Source organism: Aythya ferina, assembly GCF_964211825.1.
Source record: "Aythya ferina genome assembly, contig: HAP1_SCAFFOLD_118, whole genome shotgun sequence".
Taxonomy (NCBI): Eukaryota; Metazoa; Chordata; class Aves; order Anseriformes; family Anatidae; genus Aythya; species Aythya ferina.
Window position 1 is genome coordinate 264,823 of NW_028181404.1, and position 22,314 is coordinate 287,136.

The 22,314-nt window shown below is 46.4% G+C and overlaps 1 long non-coding RNA gene across 1 annotated transcript; it reads left to right on the forward strand.

The window, feature by feature from the left end:
• Positions 1 to 18,561: 18,561 nt before the first annotated feature.
• Positions 18,562 to 20,804, forward strand: LOC311428706. Its single transcript, XR_014687827.1, has 3 exons — positions 18,562 to 18,634; positions 19,177 to 19,481; positions 20,753 to 20,804. It is a non-coding gene; the product is annotated as an uncharacterized lncRNA (long non-coding RNA).
• The last annotated feature ends 1,510 nt before the right edge of the window (positions 20,805 to 22,314 follow it).

The window sequence follows — 22,314 nt, forward strand, 5'->3', positions numbered from 1 at the left end:
TCAATCTTCCCTAAGATGGCATTACCATGTCCAGCCATTATTATAACTGATAGCATAATCAAAGTCCCTTGTTCTGTTATTTCAGCCATGATCGTTGTCATCCTCTTCTTTCTTCGATGGCTGGCTTTACACACCGACTAGGCACCCAGGTCGGACCTGTAGGGGAAGAGACACACACATAACCTCGTCCCACATAAATCACATCAGCAGGCCCTAACCATTGCCCTGTTTTCATATCTCTGTACAATACTCTCATAGCACATTTATTATCATTTTCAGACTTGGTGTAATGACGTGCTGCAGGTGGTTCGTCATTTTCCCCAAAAACACACAAATGATTCAGAACAAATAGAGTCTTGTCCACCCTTTCTCTAACATCAATAATGTCTTTAAACCTTTCCAAATATTGTTTAACTGTTCCATTAGCCCTTTCCACAATAGCCTGACCAGTTGGTGAATGTGGAATACCAGTAACATGTTTAATGTCCCATAGTTCCATGAATCGCTTGAGTGGCCCACTAACATAGGCTGGACCATTATCAGTCTTTATAGTCTGTGGTACTCCCATTACTGCAAAACAACTGGCAAGATGACGTCGTACATCCCGAACTTTTTCCCCAGGCTGCGGTGTAGCCCAGATCATGTGACTATAAGTGTCTATTGTTACATGCAGATATTTCAATCGTCCAAATGCTGGAACATGAGTGACATCCACTTGCCACACTTCATTGGCTTTAAGCCCTCTTGGGTTTGTCCCGACTCCGAGTCCCACCCCTGAGTTATAATTACTACACGTTGGGCAAGCTTTTACTATCGCTTGCGCATCAGCTCTAGACAGTTTGTAAGCCCGCGCAAGTCCCTTAGCATTCTGGTGAAAAATAGCATGAGCCTCCCGAGCTCTGCAGAAGGGAGATAATGGCGCTTCAGTGGCTGGAGCGGCAACTAATTTATCCGGCCGAGCATTGCCTTCTCCCAGTCCTTCCACCCATTGGTGACTTCGTATATGTATCACCGCATAGGATTTGCTTCTCTGCGCTATAGCAAGCTGTAAGCTAGTTAATAGTTCTGCAAGGCGTTCATTTTTTACATCTCTTAAGGCAGAGTCCTCTATGCGATTAGCTATACCTACTACGTACAGAGAATCAGATACTACATTTAAAGGGGCATCTTTCCATTTTATAAATGTCCATACAACCGCATAGAGCTCTAATGTCTGTAATGAATCGTTGTCCTGGCCCTTTAAGATTTGATGTTGCCAGCCTTGTTCGTCTTTCCATGTTATTGCAGCAGACTTGGAGCGCTTCCCAGCGTCCGTGAAAACAGTTACTGCATCTGCTAACGGAGAATCCGACCGCTTGGGCTGGGTTATCCATGCTTGGTTTTCCATCCATGACAATATAGTTGATTGTAATGTCTTTGCCACTATTGTGGCGCCATCCTGTAATAATGCAGCTTGTAGTTTTTCAGAATTCTGTATGTACCATTCCAAGTCACCTGGCTTTATTGGTACCCAGATTGTACTTGGCGGAACTCCGTCTATTTGTAGTATCCGATTTCTTCCTTTCTTTATTAATTCTGACAGCGTGTCAATTTTTTCTTGAATTGTTCTTCGGGGTTGCAATGGGGGAGCTATCCACTCCAATACCACAGTTTCCATTTCCTTTTCCCCCGTTTTTATTTTTTGCTGTGTGATAGCACCCATCAAGTGTTGTGGACCACACAAAACAGTAAAATCCAGTGGCCTGTCAGGTATGCGTCGATGCGTGACACGCGTTGTGATCAATGATGCAATTTGTTGTAATATTTCTGACTGTTTTTCTGATAATGTCACTTTTGCGGCAGGGTCAGTTCCTTTTAATAATGGTCGAAGGGAATTCAACAGTTCATTTGGAATTCCGACCACTGGCCTAATCCATTGTAAATCTCCCAGCAGTTTTTGAGCATCATTGAGAGTTGTGATGTTCGATTGGATGGTAAGTTTCTGAGGCTGAATAGTAGAATCTGTGATTTTCCACCCTAAGTACTTCCAAGGGCTTGTCTCCTGAATTTTCTTCACGATTTATAGCAGGGAGTGTAAAAGCAAACCTCTGTTTATCATTGTCATGTAATGCAATTGTAAAAAAGCAGTCTTTGAGATCCACAATTAGTAATTTCCACCCTTCTGGTATCATAGCAGGATTAGGTAATCCAGGTTGCAGTGCTCCCATAGCACACATCTGATTATTAACTGCTCGTAAGTCATGTAGCAAATGGTATTTCCCTGATTTTTTGGGAATCACAAAAATCGGAGTATTCCAAGGGCTTGTTGACAGTCTCAGATGCCCTTGTTGATACTGTTCCTGTACTAATTTATGAGCATGTAAAAGACTTTCCCGTTTTAGTGGCCACTGCTCAATCCATACAGGTTCATCAGTTTTCCATTTAAGTGGGATCGGGAAAGTCCAAGCAATGGCCACACCTAAAAATTTTGATGATCTGTCGTGAGAACTGCTCCCATTTGGGCAAGGATGTCTCGCCCTATTAGCGCTTGTACTCCTTCAGGTAGTGATAAGATGGAGACACTGCATTTTACCACCTTATCACCTATTGTCCATTGTAGCACTGGTGATCGACGAGCAAGAGTCATGCCTCCTACTCCCGATACTGTGGCATTAGACTCAAATGTAGGCCAATGTGATGGCCAATCCTGTGTGCTAATTATCGATACATCAGCACCAGTGTCCAACAATGCCTCAATCTGTATTTTCTCATCCTTTAAACATACAGCGACTTTTTGTCGTGGTCTGTGTCGCATACCAAGTGTCAATAAAGCCACTTTTCCCGTGGAGCCAAATGCTCCCAGTCCTCGATCCTTTGCAGATTCCGATGCTAATGATTCAGCAAGATGAGGCAATGGGATTAACTGTGCTATTTTTGTGCCCTGCGGCACATGGATTGGAGGAAACATTGCAGAAACCATAATTTGTATTTCCCCAAAGTAGTCCTTGTCAATAAGTCCAGTTAATATTTGTAATCCATTCATGGTGGCAGACGATCTCCCTATTAATAGAGCTCCCACAGGTTCCCTATTAACAATAACTGGTCCAATAAGTCCTGTCTTCACCCTGGTGGGTCTCGAATCCAATAAAGTCACATCGACTGCGGTTGCCAAATCCAGGCCGAGGCTCCCTCTGGTGGCTGGTCGGAGAAAAAAGGATTCGTTGCAGTTGGTGCTGGTGCTGTTGCCGTCGCTGCCGTTGTCGTAAAAGCCACTTTTTGTGTCGTCGCGGGGCGGCTCCTCCCGCTGCTCCGGCCGTTTCCCGACGCATTTCGGCGGCATGCTGTAGTGCTGTGAGTATTTGATTGACAGTTCTGGCACCACACAGATTCTGTTTTGCAGTCCCGTCTGATGTGTCCCGCAATACCACATCGAAAGCAACGATATTGCGGTGTCGATACTCGGCTAATAGGACGTCCTCCGGGGGTTTGCAAAGGAGCAAGGGCTGCAAACACTTTTGACTGTTCTTTCATGTTGTCACCTAATTGTTTTACTGCTTCTACTAACATAGTCTGTGGACCTACAGGTACCTGAGACATTCTTTCCAATCCTTCCTCTATTGTCCAAGTACTCGGTAACGTAACTAATATACTACGAGTTGAAGGGTTACAATTTTGGAGTGCACATTGCTTTAGTATAGTGCCTTTAAGATAATCGGGAACTCCCGCTGCTTGTATTGCATTTGCTACCCAATCGATAAACAACCCGAATGGTTCCTCTCTACCCTGTTTAATTCCCATGTAGGACGGCATTCCCCCTGGCTCTCTAATTTGTTCTAATGCCCTTCTGGCTAGATTCATTGATACCTTAGCTTTGTCTGGTCCCAAGAGTGCCTGCGCCTCTGTTCTAAAATATGGTCCCATACCCAGTAATTCGTCTAATGTAACACCATACAAGGGATCCCCAGGCGCTCATATTATCGCTACCTCTTCTTGACAGATACCGTGCCAATATGCATTAAACAAAAGTTGTTGATGCTGTGTTAAGATTAGTTTCATTATGCTACGAATATCTCCTGGGAGCAAAATATTTGTCCCCCAAATATAATCTAACATTTGACGAGTAGGTTCTCCTTTTAATCCAGACTCATTTACTGTAGATCGTAATTGTGTTAATAATTTCCAATCCAAATTAGTCAACTGAGCCTGTACATTTCCCTGTGCATCTGGAGGTGAGTACACCACCGGGTAGGCTGTTGTTATTTGTGCTGCTACTTCAAGATTCCCTTCCTTCATTGCTTCATGCGCTATTTTTTTCCATGTCTCCTCCCTGTCCTGTACATTGATTTTAAATGGATTTGTTGAAAATGGATTTGTACCTGATTCCTCACCCACCCTTTCTCTATTCTCTGATTGTGCGGGCGGGGGTGCGGGCGGGGCTGTCGGTGGCTGTGGCTGTGAAGGTTCTTCTTCCCCTGATCACAGAATCACAGAATCACAGAATTTTCTAGGTTGGAAGAGACCTCAAGGTCATCGAGTCCAACCTCCAACCTACCGAAGTCCCTTGTGGAATTATAACTGTTCTATATGATGGTGGAGAGGGGTAAGCTTGTTCCTCAGCTCTTTGCTGAGTAGAGGAAGAAGCAGAAGCCCCCCCCTTCTGACTGGATGATCCTAATCGTTCTGTTGCAGCAGCAGCTATTTTTTGTTCAGCTTGATGTGTTGCTAATGCATTAGTTACTGCTCTCCATGGCTTCATCAATTTTTTCGCTATCTTGTTATCACTAATTACCTCATCAAATAGTTTGTCCCCAAACTTCCTCCACTCTGCATGTTCAAACACAGTATCAGGATTTAAAAAACAACCCTTAACTACCCCATAAGCTAATAACTTTGGCAATTCCTTTTTACAACATACATCCTGTGTGCCCCGCTTTTCTAAAAAGCATTTGAGCAAATCATACGCCGCTTGTCTCTCCATACCTTTATATACGTCGGTACCGTTGCAGCCTTTGCAAAGACCTTGGCGACGCTTTCCGGCGGGACCCTCTATAGGCTCATCCCGGGTGCGAGGACTCCCTTTCCGAGCTGCGGGTGCGGGGATTGCAGGTTTCTTGTCCATTCACCTTTCAGGCCTCGGGTGCGGAGATTCAGCAATTTGTAATCCTTTTCACCTCCTGAGCTGCGTTGCAGGACCGGTTCTCGTATTCCGTCCAACCGTGGCTCGCAGGTTCAATTCCAGTGCAGGTTCAACTCCAGCGAAGTCCCTGTCCCCGTATAGCAGGTCCCTGTTCGGGCGCCATTTGTTGCGAGGACATTTGTTGTCGACGGAAGGAAGACACAGACGCTCAATATGAGTGATCAGTGAACTTCGATTTATTGGATAGCTCAGTCGTCTTTTATCTAATTCAATATAATTAGCTCATACAAATTGCAAAAGCTAAGCTCATGATTGGTTAGTGCATTTCTCTATTCTATCAGCTAGTTTCCCACCGAAATAACACAGTTAGTACTTTCCCAGACCACCAACAGATATCATGTTCTTGTACCTGAAACCTCCCTGAAACCTCCCTGAAACCTCCCTGAAACCTCCCAGATTTTACGTACTTTCCCAGGTGCGTTTACGTATTTTCTCAGGCTTACTTACGTACTTTCTCAGGCTCATTTGAGCTGTGTTCGATACTTTGTTAGCTCGTGGCCTCCTAGCTGTTCAATGTTCACATGGCCTACTTCACTTAACCATTCCTCCACACTCAGGCATCTCCCAGAGCACTCCAGCACCTCCACAGAGCACTGGGAGGTGCTTGCATGCCCTGGGAATACCCTGGTGTGCCCAGAGAGATTCTTGCCTACTTCAAGGCTCTGTGGGGCTGATCCAGGGAGGTGCTTCTGTGCCCCAAGGCCATGCTTGGTTTCTCCAAGGAGGACTTGCGCATTCCAGGGGGAAGCTTGGTGACTCAGCCTGACACTAAGCAGACCTGGAGAGATGTCTGTGTGCTTCAGGAGGTGCTTGGGTTCCAGGGGAGATGCTTTGGTGCTGCAGTGAGATGCTGGAGTGCTGTGGGGAGGACTGTTGGTCCTCCAGGTGGATGTTATGGTCCCCTGGGGAGATGCTTGGGTGCCTCATGGAGGTATTTGTATTCTGGAGAGGTGTTTGGGTTTCCTGCGGAGATCTTTGGTGCACCAGGATTCTGCTTATGTGCCCCAGGGACACATATTTTGATGCCCAAGGGAGGAGATTTGGAGCTTTAGGAAGGTGTAGGGGTGACCTGGATTGATGCCTGTTTGCCCCAGGGAGATTCTGGGATGTCCAGGAAGATGCTTGGGTGACCAGGGAGGATGCTTGGGTGCCACGTGGACATTGATTAATATCTCCAGGGAGGTGCTTGGCTTCCCTGGGAAGAAGTGCCAGGTCCTGCACTTGGGACGGGGAAACCCTGGCTGCACGTACAGACTGGGCGATGAGACGCTGGAGAGCAGCCTAGAAGAGAGGGATCTGGGGGTCGTGGTAGACAGCAAGTTGAATATGAGCCAGCAGTGTGCCCTGGCAGCCAGGAGGGCCAACCGTGTCCTGGGGTGCATCAAGCACGGCATCGCTAGTAGGTCAAGGGAGGTGATTGTCCTGCTCTACTCTGCGCTGGTGCGGCCTCACCTCGAGTACTGTGTGCAGTTCTGGGCACCACAGTATAGAAAGGACATGAAACTGTTGGAGAGTGTCCAGAGGAGGGCTACGAAGATGGTGAAAGGCCTGGAGGGGAAGACGTACGAAGAACGGCTGAGGTCACTGGGCCTGTTCAGCCTGGAGAAGAGGAGGCTGAGGGGAGACCTCATCACAGTCTACAACTTCCTCGTAAAGGGGTGTCGAGAGGCAGGAGACCTTTTCTCCAATAACACCAGTGACAGGACCCACGGGAACGGGGTTAAGCTGAGGCAGGGGAAGTTTAGGCTTGACATCAGGAGGGGGTTCTTCACAGAGAGGGTGGTTGCACACTGGAACACGCTCCCCAGGGAAGTGGTCACTGCACCGAGCCTGTCTGAATTTAAGAAGAGATTGGACTGTGCACTTAGTCACATGGTCTGAACTTTTGGGTAGACCTGTGCGGTGTCAAGAGTTGGACTTGATGATCCTTAAGGGTCCCTTCCAACTCAGGATATTCTATGATTCTATGATTCTATGTTTGGATAATTCAAAGGAGAGGCTTGGGTGTTCCAGGGAGGTGTTTGGGTGCCCTGAGGAAATGTTTGGGTGATCCCAGGGAGGTGCTTGTGTAGCCCAGGGAAATGCCCAAGGAGGTGTTAGTATGCCTGGGAGAGATGCCTGGGTGCTGCACAGAGATGTTTGCATGCTCCAGGAGACACCAGGGTGGCTTGGTGGACAGTAGGGTGCTCCAGGGAGGTTCTTGAATGCCCCGGGCAGGTTCCTGGGTGTCCTGGGGAGATGCATTGGTGCTCCACTGAGATGTCTCCTCCAGGAAGATGCTCTTTGGAGATTCTTGGCTACAGACGTTGATGTTGTTCAGCCCTAGGGAGGTGCTTGAGTGCTCCTGGGAGATACCTGGATGCTATAGAGGGTTCTCCGAGAAGATGCTTGTATTCCCAGGGGAGATTTTTTGCTTTCCCAAGGAGGTACTCGGCTTCTCCAGGGAGGTGCCTGAATGCTCCTTGGAAAATATCTTCCGCTTTTGATAGGTGTTTGGGTCCTCCTTGTAAGATAGGTTGGTGGTCTGGGGAGATTCTTGAGTTGTCTGGGGAGATTCTTGGGTGCTCCAGGGAGAAGCCTGCGTACCCTTGGGATGTGCTTGTTTGCCTAAGGGAGATGTTGGTGTGAACCAGGGCAATGCTTTGTTTGCCAGGCATCTCCTTGGTATAACCAAGCACCTCTCTTGGACACAAAAACATGCCCAGCAGGAACAAAATCATGCCATTGCAGGAGCCAACCATTACCATTCCCATCGTAGCAGCTCTCTGAGGAACTTCATTATACTCCCAGTGGAAACAAGCATCTCTGCCCAGCACTCAGTGGTGCCAGCACGTATCTCCAGAGGGCAGTGAGGCATCTCCCTGGGGCACACAAGCATCTCCCCGGGACATTCAAGAACTTGCCTGGAGAAAAGAGGTTTCTGCTTGGACAACCAAGCAACTCCCCAGGGAATCATAGGGTGTCCCCTGAGAACTCCATCACTTCTCAAGATTTCAACTCAAGGATGTCCCCAAGGCATCCAAGCATCTCCCTGGAGTTCCAAGGCATTTCCACGGGAACACAAGCATTTCCCTGAGGTGCCAATCTTCTCCCCAGGGAACACAGCCATCTTCCAGGAGGACCCATGCACCTCCCCACTGCACTCTAACATCTCTCTGGAGCACTGAAAAAGCATCTGCATAGGTCATCCAAGAATATCTTTAAAGCCCCCAGGAATCTCCCTGCAGCAATGAAGCACGTCTCTGGAGAAACCATCCATCGCCCTGGGTCAGCCAAACACCTTCCTGGGTGCACCAGCATTACCCTGGGGAATCCAAGCACCTTCCTGGAGGACCCATGGAGCTGCTGAGGGTAACCAAGAATTTTCCCACAGCCCAAAGCACCTCCCAGTCACACAAGAACAAACCAGTTGCACTCCAGCACCTCTCTGGAGCACACAAACTGCTCTCTTCAGTACTGAAGTGTTGGGAATTGGCATAATTGTTCGATCTAAGCTTGCTTTAAGCAACCAGGGGTAGGCGCGGCGCCGGGGCCAGCGGCGCTGCGACATCACAGCGCTGAGCCTGAGCCCGACACTGAGACATCGGAGCGGCGCGGGACATCGGAGCGCCGCCGGAACATCGGAGTGGACATCGGAGCGGACATCGGACTGGCGCCGTAGCCAGACACCGAGCCGCAAACGCTGTACACAGGACTCACGGTGAGACGCGGGGACTCACGGTGAGAGACGCGGGAAGCGGAACCGCGCAGGGACGCGGGAAAAGGAGCCGCGAAAAACGCGGGACATTGAAGTAATCGCGGTGCGATGCGGGACATCCGAGATCGAGTTGCTACGGGAGACCAGAGGCGTCAGTGGACAACGGCAGCCGACCCTCACCGTGTGGCGAGTCGGCACAGAGCAGAGGGACGGACATCAGGACCCTGCAGCCTGTCTGACGGAACCATGGAGGCAGCGGCAGCAGCGGCTGTGCTGTTTCGCTCTAGCATTCCTTTTATAAGAGGTTTATCTTGCAATGCAAAAAAGACTATTCGTCCCCAGATCGGTGTTATAACTATGTTTCTGGATAACATTCCATGGGGTTGCCACATTCTACAGACTATTAATGACGATTTAGCTCTATTGCAGGGCAGGAGTGCAGAGACGCAGATTACACCGCCAAATGACCACTGGCAGGCTTGTTCACAAACAGCTGCTAGGGTTGCAGCTGGCACGGCCTGCAGCCGTATAGCAGACGTTACACTCTCTTTCCTAACTAGTAATCATGTGTCTCATCCATTTGTGGTGAATGGTCAGTGGCAAAAAGAAAAGGGGGAGAGTAAGGGGCGACAAAGACAGAAACGGTACCAGGAGGATGCCACTGACACTAACAGCACGGGTAATAGGAATAGTATAAGTGACACAGGTGCAGGGCAGCGGCGGGCACTGCCGCGCTGTGGGGCGCTTTGCCTGCTGCTTGCCCTCACCTGCCTGTGCACTGCCGCCGACAGTGCTAGAACAAAATGTGAAGACTGCTCAGATGGCAGTGATGAGAGTGCTTGTGTGAAGATGTGTGCTGAATCTGACTTTGTGTGCAACAGCGGTCAGTGTGTGCCAAACAGATGGCAGTGTGATAGGGATCTGGACTGTGAAGATAGGTCTGACGAAAGTTCTGAGCTGTGTCATATGAGAGCATGCTGGGTAAATGAAATCAGCTGTGGTCCTCAGTCAACCCAGTGTATCCCAGTGTCCTGGAAATGTGATGGTGAAAAAGACTGTGACAGAGATCCTGATTGCAAGGATAGAAGTGATGAAATTAACTGCCCTTCTCAGACCTGCAGGCCAGACCAGTTCAGATGTGAAGATGGGAACTGTGTCCATGGGAGTAGGCAGTGCAGTGGTGTGAGAGACTGTCTGGATGGCACTGATGAAGCAAACTGTAACAATGTTATTCAGTGCTCTGGACCTGGCAAATTCAAGTGCAGAAGTGGAGAATGCATAGATATCAATAAAGTGTGTAACCAGCAGAGAGACTGCAAGGACTGGGGTGATGAGCCCCTGAAGGAATGCATCATAAATGAATGTGACTGTCCGGCTGGGTTTGAGTTTGTAGACAAGAGAAACTGTGGAGATATTGATGAATGTCAAAACCCTGGTATCTGTAGTCAAATCTGTATCAACCTGAAAGGTGGCTACGAATGTGAATGTAGCCGTGGCTATCAGATGAATTCTGCTACAGGAACCTGGAAAGGGCCATACGGGTATAGAAATACAAGTAACACCTGTGATTACAATGACGCTGCTAAGCAGGGTTTAGGGGTTTATAGCATGGAGACAAGGGGTCACAACTACAGTGTTTGGAACAATTGTACAGCTTTGGCCTTACCTCCTGATGTTTTTCTGATTTGTGGGGATAGGGGCTGGCAAGGTATTGCTGCAAATGCTACCAGATGTCCATGTTACTTAGATAAACTCATTGTATTTGCTCCTAGCTTGTTACAGTTGTGTGAGATCACCAGACATAAATGGGCATTGCTTGCACCGGATTGCAATGATAATGTTGAATTGTGTGGGGTTGCAGCTAGAGCGGCATTGGCAATTTTAGTGCCTGGAGTGGCATCTGCGGCCGCACGTAACAACTGCTTGGCTGCGGGGATCGGCTGTGGTGTGGACGCCCCTAGGTGCACCCTGAGCGTTTTGTTCGGAGGGGACTCCACTCTCAGCCGCTCACCGCAGGAGCAGACAAAGATCTCCTGAAACTGCAGACAAACAGTATGTTTTCAGCTGCTGGAGGGATACTAACTGGAGTGTTAATAATTGTATGTGTTATTCTTAAATGTCCAGGTATTTTGTGTTGAAAGTATTTGTGTAAGGGTAAGGTTTTAAAACAAAGTGTTGCAAGTCATTTCATGAGGAACACAATGAGAGACAATACTTGTTTGTTTGCTTATCATTCTAAATTATGTTCTTGTGGTATGATTGAGAGTGAGATGTGCCAGAGGCCTCTGGGTGTGCGATTGTGCTCTGTATGTGTGATTGTGCTGTGTACTGTGTGAGTGAGAGCGCGCTTTTGCCACAGTGCAGGTTATTGCCTTAGTGTAGGTTTGCCATAGTGCAGGTTATTGCCATAGTGCAGGTTATTGCCTTAGTGCAGGTTATTGCCATAGTGCAGGATTCCGGAATATGGCCCTAGTACAGGTTATCATTGCCATAGTGCAGGATTCCGGAATATAACCATAGTTCAGGTTATTGTTGCCGTAGTGCAGGATTCCGGAATATAACCATAGTACAGGTTATTGTTGCCACAGTGCAGGATCCCGGGCTATAGCCATAGTACAGGTTATCGTTGCCATAGTGCAGGATTCCGGAATATAGCCATAATTCAGGTTATTGTTGCCATAGTGCAGGATTCCGGAATATAGCCTTAGTACAGGTTATTGTTGCCACAGTGCAGGATCCCGGGATATAACCATAGGGCAGGCTAAAAGCATAGGAAATTGGTGCCGGCAAAAATCAGAAGAAATGGATTTATTACAGCGCTGTTAGAAAAACGGGGAGTCAATTGGGGCAGGGCTAGTTGTGATCGGTTGAGCAAAATCAAGTTTCACTAGTACGGAGTCATTGTTTGAAGTAGCCACTTGGAGAAATTTAAGGGAATGTACTGTTTAGACCTTTTCAACTCACAAATTCATTACTTTCCTGAAAGAGCACATGAGAAAGAGTCAATATGGTATCAATCCTTTCAATCAATGGTTCACTGATTTGTTTGAAACAATGCATAGATGGTTACTGGGATTAGTCAAAGGGGGATTAAAGATTCTGTTCATTGTGGTGTCAATCATCATTACACGTAGTATTGTGATAAATGTGGTTAAAGGGTTACTTGCAAAATGTTATAGGGATTTTGAAGTGGTGCCGGGAACAGGTACCCAGTGGATCACTGCAAAGTGGACTGAAGCAGTTTTAGAATCTGCACACGCTGAAGACGACCATGAAGAGGTTCCTGATAATCATTCTGACAATGACGTGGGCTGTGACACCTCAAGGACTGTCAAGAACAGCCTTTGATCACCATCAAGTGATTAGGTTTAAGTGTGTTACTATTAGATTGTGTTACCATTAAGTGCTTACAGTAATTGTAGTGTTATTAGGATTAAGTTATATAGTTGTGTTATGTTATGTATTTGACATCTGCTGTAAAACCAAGTACTGCTTGTACAAAAAGAAAACAAGGGAATTGTTGGGAATTGGCATAATTGTTCGATCTAAGCTTGCTTTAAGCAACCAGGGGTAGGCCTTAGAAATCTCAGGGCCTGCTGTAGCTGAGCAAACCAAGCTGCCAGAGTAACTATGAGAAGCTCCCACTGCAATGACTCCCACATCACCCAATTAAGGAACTCAGATAATATTGTTATCAGCAGCTGGCCTCAAGGACTAGGTCTACGTGGCCGTTAAGCACAAAGGGGGTTGTTTTCCTAACTTCTAATCAAAAGGGGGGTTCTCTTCTTGCAGGTGGTGTTATTTTCTTAACGGTTTGTCTGAGTGCTTTTGACCAATAATCTTGTGTGAAACACTGTCCACCCCTGTAAAATTCACTATAAAAGTTGGGCTATTCGGGCAACAAAATGGTGAAGCATGATCTGACTCTGCTGGTGTCTGTCGTGCTTTCGTCCGTGCTTCGCAACACTGAAGAATCTTCTGGGGCACCCAAGTGACCCCAGAGGAATATAGCATCTTCCTAGAGAGCCCAAGGATATTCTCAGGGCACACAAGCAACTCCCTAGGGCATACAAGCATACCCCTGGGGCACAAGAAAAGCCTCCCTGGGGCACACAAAGTTATCCCCTAATCACACAGAGTTGTGCCCCTGTCACCGAAGCATGTCCCTGCAGCACAGATGCACCTCCCTGGAACAACCAAGCACCTCACCGGAGCACACAGAAATCTTCCCACCACATGTCTATATCTGAGTGGAGAACCCACGCGTCTCCCCAGGGTTCCAAAACACCACCCGGGGCACACAAACCTCTCACTGGAGATGGGAAGCACCTCCTTTGGCACCCAAGATCTTCTGTGGGATGCACAAGATCCTGCCAGGCATCATCTGAAGGCACATCAGCATTTTCCATCTGGCACCCAAGCATCTCCCTGGTCACCCAAGCATCTTTCTGGACATCCCAGCATCTCCCCAGAGCAATCAGGCATCAATCCAGGTCATCCCTACACCTTCCAAAAGCCCCAAGGCTCCTCCCTTGGGCATTAGATAATGTATCCCTGGGGCACGCAAGCAGTATGTCAGAGCACCAGAGAATCTCCCCAGGCCACACAAACACCTCCCTTGAATATGCAGGCACCTCCATGAGGCTTGGGTCTCTCAAGGTGCTGCTTGGTCCTCTATTTAGGTGTGTGGGTAGTTAGATGTCGTGCTGTACGGAAAGGTGGAGCCCCTCCCTTGATGGACAGTAGTGTGTGGGCTGTGATGTAAGCAAGCGGAAGTGGCGCTATGGGCCTCGGGTATAGAACCCCATCTGACTCGACAATAAACGCCAATTGCCATCCACCATATTACAGAACAATATAACATTCTCCATCACATCTGCATTTCTGAAATGACCTTTCTTTTATTAAGTTCTTGCCACTGTAAGAGAACAGTCATTTCCATCTACTTTACTAACTTTTCCTAAATGCTACTCACTTTGCTACATTTTCAGCTCCAAATTTTGCTATCAATTTACTTCTAACATGCTCATCATCCTTTTGCAATTCTAAATCGTCCTCTCTGCTCCATACAGGGGATCCATCCAAACGCTGCTCTGTCTGCAGAAAGTATGATGTAGTCTCCACTTCACCAGTGTTTTTCAGAAAGGCCTGTGTAACAGTGAACAGGTCCACGTTAAACCTTTCCATGAAGTGCCGCATCGTTTTCACTACTTCTCCCACCACACTGGAAGAAGAGCAAGTGCTTCTTGGTCTGTCTGCCCTTTGTAACCGAGTGCCAGGGACATTGGTGTGTGTGAGCCGAGGGACCGAGCGGCCTGGGGTTGGTCGCCGTGCCGTTCCTGAACCGGGTCGCCACTGCCCCCTGAAGGCAACACATAAGTTAGTGATACTACTGAAAGAGTTGTGGTTCAGATGTAGATCTGATTTCTCCTAAGCACGCTGAATTCACAGCTGTTGATCCTCCAGAGGAGGCTTTGCAATTGAACATGTGGAGAATAGGTAAATTTCCCGCTGTTGTTTTCCTCTCCTCTTGTTTTGTTTTGTTTTTTTCCTAGTAGCATAGGCTTAAGACTGAAGAAACGGGCTGCTTTTTTTCATTTCCAGCACTGGCTGTTCCTCCTCAGTCCCGCCTTGTATTTTTTCAGTCATAGGGTATGTGAATGTAAATTCTTGGGAGAGAGGTAGAAAACTCTGTTTCAACTGGTGTTTTTTTCAGCTCTGTGGGGAGAACAAATAGGGTGGTTTTGAATATTCTGGCTCTTATTCAGAGCAGCATGTGGAGGGAGAGAGATGCGTTTGCTTTTTTAGTTCAATGGCTTCAGAAGCAAGAGGGGAAAAAACACTTTCTCTGGGAGCTGGAGAAGGTGTCCTAATCACCGGAGAGGTTTCTAAATGGCATATCTTTGCGAGTGTTCTGTAGTCCGGAGGTTTTTGTTTGTTTGACTTTGGAAGGTTTTCCTCTTAATATTCACGTCCTTCAGCAGAAGTGAGAAATGTGATCTTATTTTGTGCAGTGTCGCGGACCCTCCGAAATCTGCTGGGAATGATGAATACCTCGCACAGTACCAATGTGATGACGGTGGAGAGAAGGAGAAACCAAGACGATCAAAAGAACGTGACCTCATTTCAAAAGAAAATGTTTTGTCCGGCAAAGAGTCTTGTGAGCCTGGTGAGAAATTGCGGCAAACTTCCTCTCTCAAGTCTGACACTGAATGTAGCTCTAAAAACCTTTCCTCCTCAGCTATTACAGAGAGATGCCAAGATACAAAGGACAAGACTAAAAACACTGACAAAGGGCGTTACCAAAGCAAGAGGGAACGTGCTCCTACTGAAGAGAAGGAGAGTCAAAAAGCAGGTCCTTCCAGCAAGAGGAGGTGCTCTCAGAGCATGGAAGTTGTTGAGCAAAAGCGTCACAAGCAGGAGTACTGGGAGGGAAGCAGGTGCAGAGCTTTCCCTGCTGAAAGAAACAGCCCTGAGAATGGCAGACGAGCAGTCAAATATTCAAACTACAGATCTGGCAGTGGAGGAAGATCAGAACAAGGTAGCAATAGATATTACCGATCCAAAGGGGAAAGAAGTTGGAGCAGAGAAAGATACTATCGAGATGAAGCACGGAGATGGGAAAGATGTAGCTATTAGAACGATTACTATTCACCTCATGCGACAGGAGACAGTAGAGAGAGAAAATTCTCTCACGGCGATGCAGCCCTTGACAAATCGACTGCAACTTAACTACAGCAGGTCACATAAGCGTTATCATTACAAAAGCGGATGGCCTCACGGTTCCCTCTTGAGAGAGGAAGATGTACGTCGCTTTAGCACACCCCGAGCAGACTTGCATCGTTGCTCAGTACTTCAGCAACATTCCGGAAGACATTCTCGTGAAAGACATGCGCTTCCACCTGTGTCAGCTCATTTGGAGAACTGTCGCCAGAAAAATGAAACAGAAGGAAACAGAAAAAGAAAATATACCCGTGCAGAAGGTAGTGAAAGTGAAATAGTGTCCTGGTTTCAGTTAGCACAGAATTAATTTTCTTCCTAGTAGCTGGTGGAATGCTGTGTTTTGGCTTAGAATGAGAAGAGTGCTGATAACACCCCGATGCTTTAATTGTTGCAGAGCAGTGCTTATACTAAGCCAAGGACATCTCAGCCTTTGCTCTGTCCTGCCAACGGGCAGGCTGGGGGGTGCAGTAAGAGCTGGGAGGGGACAGACCCAGGACAGGTGACCCAAACTAGCCAAAGGGGTATTCCATACCATCTGACGTCATGCTAAACAATATATAGGTGGCTAGCCGGGGGGAGGGGGCCGGACTGCTCGGGGTTAGGCTGGGCATCGGTCAGCGGGTGGTGAGCAATTGCATTGTGCATCACTTGTTTGTACATACTATTATTACTTCGTATTATCACCATTGTATCATCATTATTATTATTGTTATTATTATTTTTGTTATTTTTTTTCCTGTCTTATTAAACTGTCTTTATCTCAACTCACGGGCTTCACTTTCCATTTCTCTCCCCCGTCCCAGAGAGGGAGGGGGGAGGGTGAGCGAACGGCTGCGTGGTGTTTAGCTGCCGGTCGGGTTAAACCACGACAGCCTTTTTTGGCGCCCAACGTGGGGCCCGAAAGGTTGAGATAACGGCAGATCTGATCAGAGTGTGTTAAACTAAAATTGGTGGAAGGATTAGACCTGCTTAATAGTCACTTGTCATGATGCTGATTGCTTTAATCACAACTCTGCTGCGCCTGTTTTCCAAATTGAGTATTATAGTACATTATTTTCCGTATTTGCTCTCTGTAGTGTTGTTTCTCCTCTCCGGGCCCTGGTTTCAGACCATTATGGTACTAAGTGTTATAGCAATGGCTTATGAGACGATAAGATATCTGGTCATGACTCTAACTTGGTATTTATACTCAGTAACATCGTGGACTCTGTACTTTGGAAACAGCATCTTGGGAACTATTAGCAATTATACCTATTGTTTTTCTCCATTAGAGAGTCAATCTGTGGAGGGGAAAGGGGAGGATATTTTTCCTTACTTGCTTACTCTCCCTTTCTCCTTCACCACCCCTGTATCCTCCTGGGTCACTCTGCCTTCCTCCTTCACCACCTTCTTATCCCCTGAGCTTGTCACAATAGCTCTCCAAGATATTGAATATTTCTGGAATACTCAGAATACCATAGTCTTGTTGTTCTGCCTCATGAATGCACTTCAGATTCTGCTTAAAGTTAAACAACTACTTATGAAGCTCATCCGGAGATCTGCCCGGAGGCAGTATAGTTGTGGGTGGCAGGGAGTATGGGTGGATATGGGCAGGCATCTAGAGCAGTTGGCACCCCCAGTGTGTTGGAAATTCACCCCTGAACAATGGCAAAATCCTCAAAAACTGGCAGAATGCTTGAAAAAAAGGTGTAATGATTCTGGCAGTTCCAAAGTAACACAAATCATTGTAACGTGCTGGGGCCTGGCTCATGCCTATCGAGCTGCCATTGATACTGCTGTCAACTTAGTGACAGACCCTGCGGCCACTCCAAACCCTGTGACAGATCCAACGGCCACTGTGACCCCTACGGTGGATTCTGCAGCCGCTCCAGCTCCAGCTCCTGCAGCCGCTCCAGTCCCAGCTCCTGCAGCCGCTCCAGTCCCAGCTCCTGCAGCTGCTCCAGTCCCAGTTCCTGCAGTCGCTCCAGTTCCAGCTCCGGCCGCTACTCCAGTCCCAGTTCCTGCAACTGCTCCAGTCCCAGCTCCTGAAGCTGCTCCAGCTCCAGCTCCTGAAGCCGCTCCAGCTCCAGCTCCTGCAGCTGCTCCAGTCCCAGTTCCTGCAGTCGCTCCAGTTCCAGCTCCGGCCGCTACTCCAGTCCCAGTTCCTGCAACTGCTCCAGTCCCAGCTCCTGAAGCCGCTCCAGCTCCAGCTCCTGAAGCCGCTCCAGCTCCAGCTCCTACTGCTGCTCCAGTCCCAGCTCCTGCAACTGCTCCAGCTCCAGCTCCAGCTCCTGTAGCCGCTACAGCTCCGGTTCCTGCAACTGCTCCAGCTCCTGTAGCCGCTCCAGCTCCTGTGGCCGTGTCAGAGAAACGAGCTGTAGCAGTGCAAGTTGACCCTGCAGAGGGCATTCCAACCCCTGTGGCAGACCCTGTAACAAAGTCAGAGAAACGAGCAGTAGCAGTGCAAGCTGCCCCTGTAGAGAAGGTGAAAATATGGTATAGAAATTCAAGTCGTTTAGAACGCAGAGAGTCTTCTGCCAATCCAGGTAAGGCTTCTGCCAAAACTAAGTATAGAGATGACGAAGATGATGACGACGCTGGGCCGTCAAGGATTCAGGAGGAGGTGGGTCGTGCTGAAGAAGCCCCACTGTACAACCAGTTGCCAGAGAATGAAAAGAAATATGCCCTGTTCACTGATGGGTCCTGTCGTATTGTGGGGAAGCATCGGAGATGGAAGGCTGCTGTATGGAGTCATACGCGACGAGTTGCAGAAGCTGCTGAGGGAGAAGGTGAATCGAGTCAGTTTGCAGAAGTGAAAGCCATTCAGCTGGCTTTAGACATTGCTGAACGAGAAAAATGGCCAGTTCTCTATCTCTACACCGATTCATGGATGGTAGCAAATGCCCTGTGGGGATGGTTACAGCAATGGAAGCAAAACAACTGGCAGCGTAGACAGAAAGATAGAAAAGGAGCTTTTAGTTGGTGAAAAAAATGCAAAAATATCACAAGTTCTAGAAGAAAAAGAAGTCTAAAGATAAACATGGAGAGAAGGATTCCAAGTAAGCAAGGATTCCAGCATACTCCGCATTTTTTATCCTAATTCTTTTCTGGGTGCTTCTCATGTCTTCTTTTTTTTTTTTTTTTCTCCTTTTTTTTCTTCTCTTTTTTTCTTTTCTTTTCTTTTTTTTTTTTTTTTTTCTGGTAGTTTCTAAGTTATTTAGATAGCATCAGCTGACTGGGGATCATGTTGTTAGGTTGATCAGTGAAGACATGAAAGCTATTGTTGAATTGTGTCAGAGCTTTGGACCACATAATTCGAATCACATCCGTACACCATTCTGGATTAGGTTAAAAGTTTTTTTCTGCTTGCACCTATTCCAGAGCTAGCCATTGTTAATGATCTGTGTACAAACCAGGACCTATGGTCCTTCAATCTGAGGGCTTAAGTTTGCTGCATCTAAAGTAAGTTGCGTGTGCACATAGCACCACAAAATAGCTGACATGCTGCAAATCATCACCTGTGGTAAAATAAATCAAGTTTCATATAGGCAACAAGTGCCACATCTTTTTTTTCTCTTTTTAACTTGCATGTTTCTTTCAGACTTCACGATTTGTGTTTCTGTGCGCTCCACTTTGACAATGCCAATCGCAAGCGTAAAAGAAGAAGAAAAAGGAGAAGAAGAAAAAGGAGAAACACCAGGAAAGCGAAAGGCTCCTTGGAACACTTAGATCATTGTTTCCAGAAGATAATGTGGGAGAAGAAGGAAGAATCCCATCCTCCAGATGGCTCTTCATGTGAGCAATGCAGAAGCGAGGGCAGTAAACAACCTTACAAGGAAAGGAAGCCTTCCAGCGCAGGCGAAAGCAAGAAATACAGCTCCATGGCATCCAACGAGTATATTAAAGGTAAGCGGCCGCAGTGTGTTTGAGGAATTCCTTTTATATTAATGTAGAGATTATTTCAAACAGTCTTGAAGTGCTTGATGACTTAACAGTCTGCAGATTTATTACCAAATCAAAAAAAGCCGACTTGGTAGACTATTTTTTTCCCAGTTTTGAATGACCACTAGGAAGAAGGTTGTTCTGGCATCAAACAGGATCTTGGCTTCACCCGGACAAGCACTATCACCCATTTTCATGGCACTTTTTAAAAGATCAGTAGAGAATATTTTACAAGTTGTGCAGAAGATCTTCCCGTATGCACAGCTTGCGCTAAAGGAGGACCGACAGCAAGATATAACCACAGCATCCACTTCTTTATAATTCCTCTAAAGCAAAAACTTGTGGTTTGTGCAATCAACTTAAACCTTTCAGACATAATGATGGTAGAATTTTATTTTTTGCATGTGCATGTCTTTCTTTTGGGCATGTCTGGAATATAATGCATAGGTTTTATTGTGGATTCGAAACTGAAATGCCAAATGGAAGCTCTGAATGACTCAATACACAGTAAAGGACGATGCGTTCTCTACTGAAGCATCCTGCTTCTGAGGGCAGCTAAGATAATTAGCATTTGTAGAGGTTGACTTGAGGTTTGAAGTATAAGGCACCTATTTTTCTTTCAAAAATCAAAACTCAGATCTTTGGAGGGGAAGCATTTCTAGGTCAATGTTTCTAATTCCTTTCTGAAGAATGTCAGGACCAGGATACAAGTATAACTGGTCTAAGCTAAATATTGTTTTAGCTATCATCATTTTTAACCAGTCTCCTAATTTAAATGTTTGTGGATCATACTATACATGTGCACGTGAGATCAATTAGCATTGATACTTACTAGACGAATGGAATTCTGTGACCATCACATCCTTTATCACCGTGCTTTCATTGTGGGAACCTCCTCCAGAAAGAAATGGTCTTTTTTTTTTTTTTTTTTTTTTAGTTATTTAGTAACTGCAGAAATTGTTCGTAATCTCCTTTATTCCAAGGGGGAGAAAAAAATCACCAAGAGTAGCATACCTTATCACATCAGTGATACCACATCAGTGGGACTTAGTACAGCTTTGTAGGGCCTTGTGCCATCTCCTTAAATCTGTGGTGGGATGAACTCTAGGAAATAGCTTTCAGTGTGTGCTCTCAAATGAAGAAAGGGTTTTGGCACTTATTTAGAAGCTGTATTAATGTAAGAGAAAGAGACAAAGGCTATTCAGGAAAGTTAACAAACCTCTTTTGCCTTTCAGAGCATTTCAATCGTATTTTACAAGATGATATGTTCGACAGTGATGACGATGCATCCTTGGTTTCTGGAGATGAATTAAAAGATGGAATGCCTGACGGACCAGAGAAAAAACGCCTCTGTTTCAGCAGGTAAAGAAAGATAGATCCCTGTTACGTTTAAATTCTCAGGTCTGCTGAGTCTTTTAAACAGTTCCAGCTGTTCAAAGTGCGAGGGGTGGTAGACGAAGGGGTAACATCAAGTTTGTGTGTTGAAGAGGTGCTTGGTATTCACAAGAAGAAAGGGTGAAGGGACTAAAGTTGTAATGAAGTTGCTCTGAATGACTAAATTGAAAAGCGCAGGCTTCTCTTCCTAAGCCAAAGTGATCCGTAGACTACCAGAACACGTTGACTTAATCCATGGCATTCTTTGAAAGACTCAAGACCACATAAATGTGCTGTCTGTCCTTTTAGCTAAAAATACGCCAACTTTATGGGTTTGTGTTGCCACCTTTTGCCCTTGTGTTTTCCAGGATTGTTAAACCAGTAGTGAATTATGTAGCAGAAAGAAAACTGAGAAATGGCTTGTTAAAACACCTTGAGAAAAATTTGAACGGTGTCTTTATTTGTTAAGCCACCAAGTTGTGTTAATCTTTTGGTATTTTAGTATGGAAGTCATGCAAGCCCACAGTTGGAAAGTTAGATCATGTTGTTGCAGCTGGATCAGTTATTTTTCTCAGTTTCTATTGCTGTGCTGTCCAGAAGATTTTCTGTGCTTCAGAGCAAGGCTAAGTCTCTAGCATCTTTGATTTAAGCCAGCAAAGGTACAGCCTGATTGTAGTGGGGAAACAAATGCTCCTAGCAAATTTATTTCCTAGTAGTAAAGCAAGATTGCAGGGATATTAATTTGCAGTCTTGGTTTAGTAAAGAATAGGAAACACAAGGGAAGGAGAGGAAACATTTGGGATGACTGAATAACTTAACTGGAAATCTTACATGTATTTAATATACCACTGCCATTTGGATTATTTGGGGAGGGAAAAGAAAGTCTATAGGAAAAATACTTGGAACGTCTGTGTGTCTGTCTATTCAGCACCTCATTTATAAACTTGTTTTCTTAACTCTTGTTCTAGGAGTGCTTTCTGCGAACCAACATCATGCCGGCCCCGTCCGCTAATAGTAGGAAAAGAAGGGTACGACCAGGTTTCTTACGTGGCACCCACGGTGTTGCACGCTTTGGAGAAGTTTCCCGTTCACACCCTGGACGTTTCTGTTCTGCTTACAAATGTTGCACTGCCAGAAGAAATCTGCGGACACGTACCTTTTTATTCTCATTGGATTCACTGACTGTATGTAAAGGATCAATCAAGTTGCAAGTAAGGTGAGCAAAATTCATTGGTAATGGAGGTGGCCTTGTTTTAATGTGCTGGGATGTTTGCTTCTGTCTGAAAATCCCCTTTTCTTTTAGACAAAACCACAAACAATCTGAATGTTGTACATGTCCACATTTTCCATACTCAATTTCACAGTGAGGATGTTGCTAGCAGCTCAGAAAGCTGGGCGGTGTTGCTAATAAGCATCTCTTTGT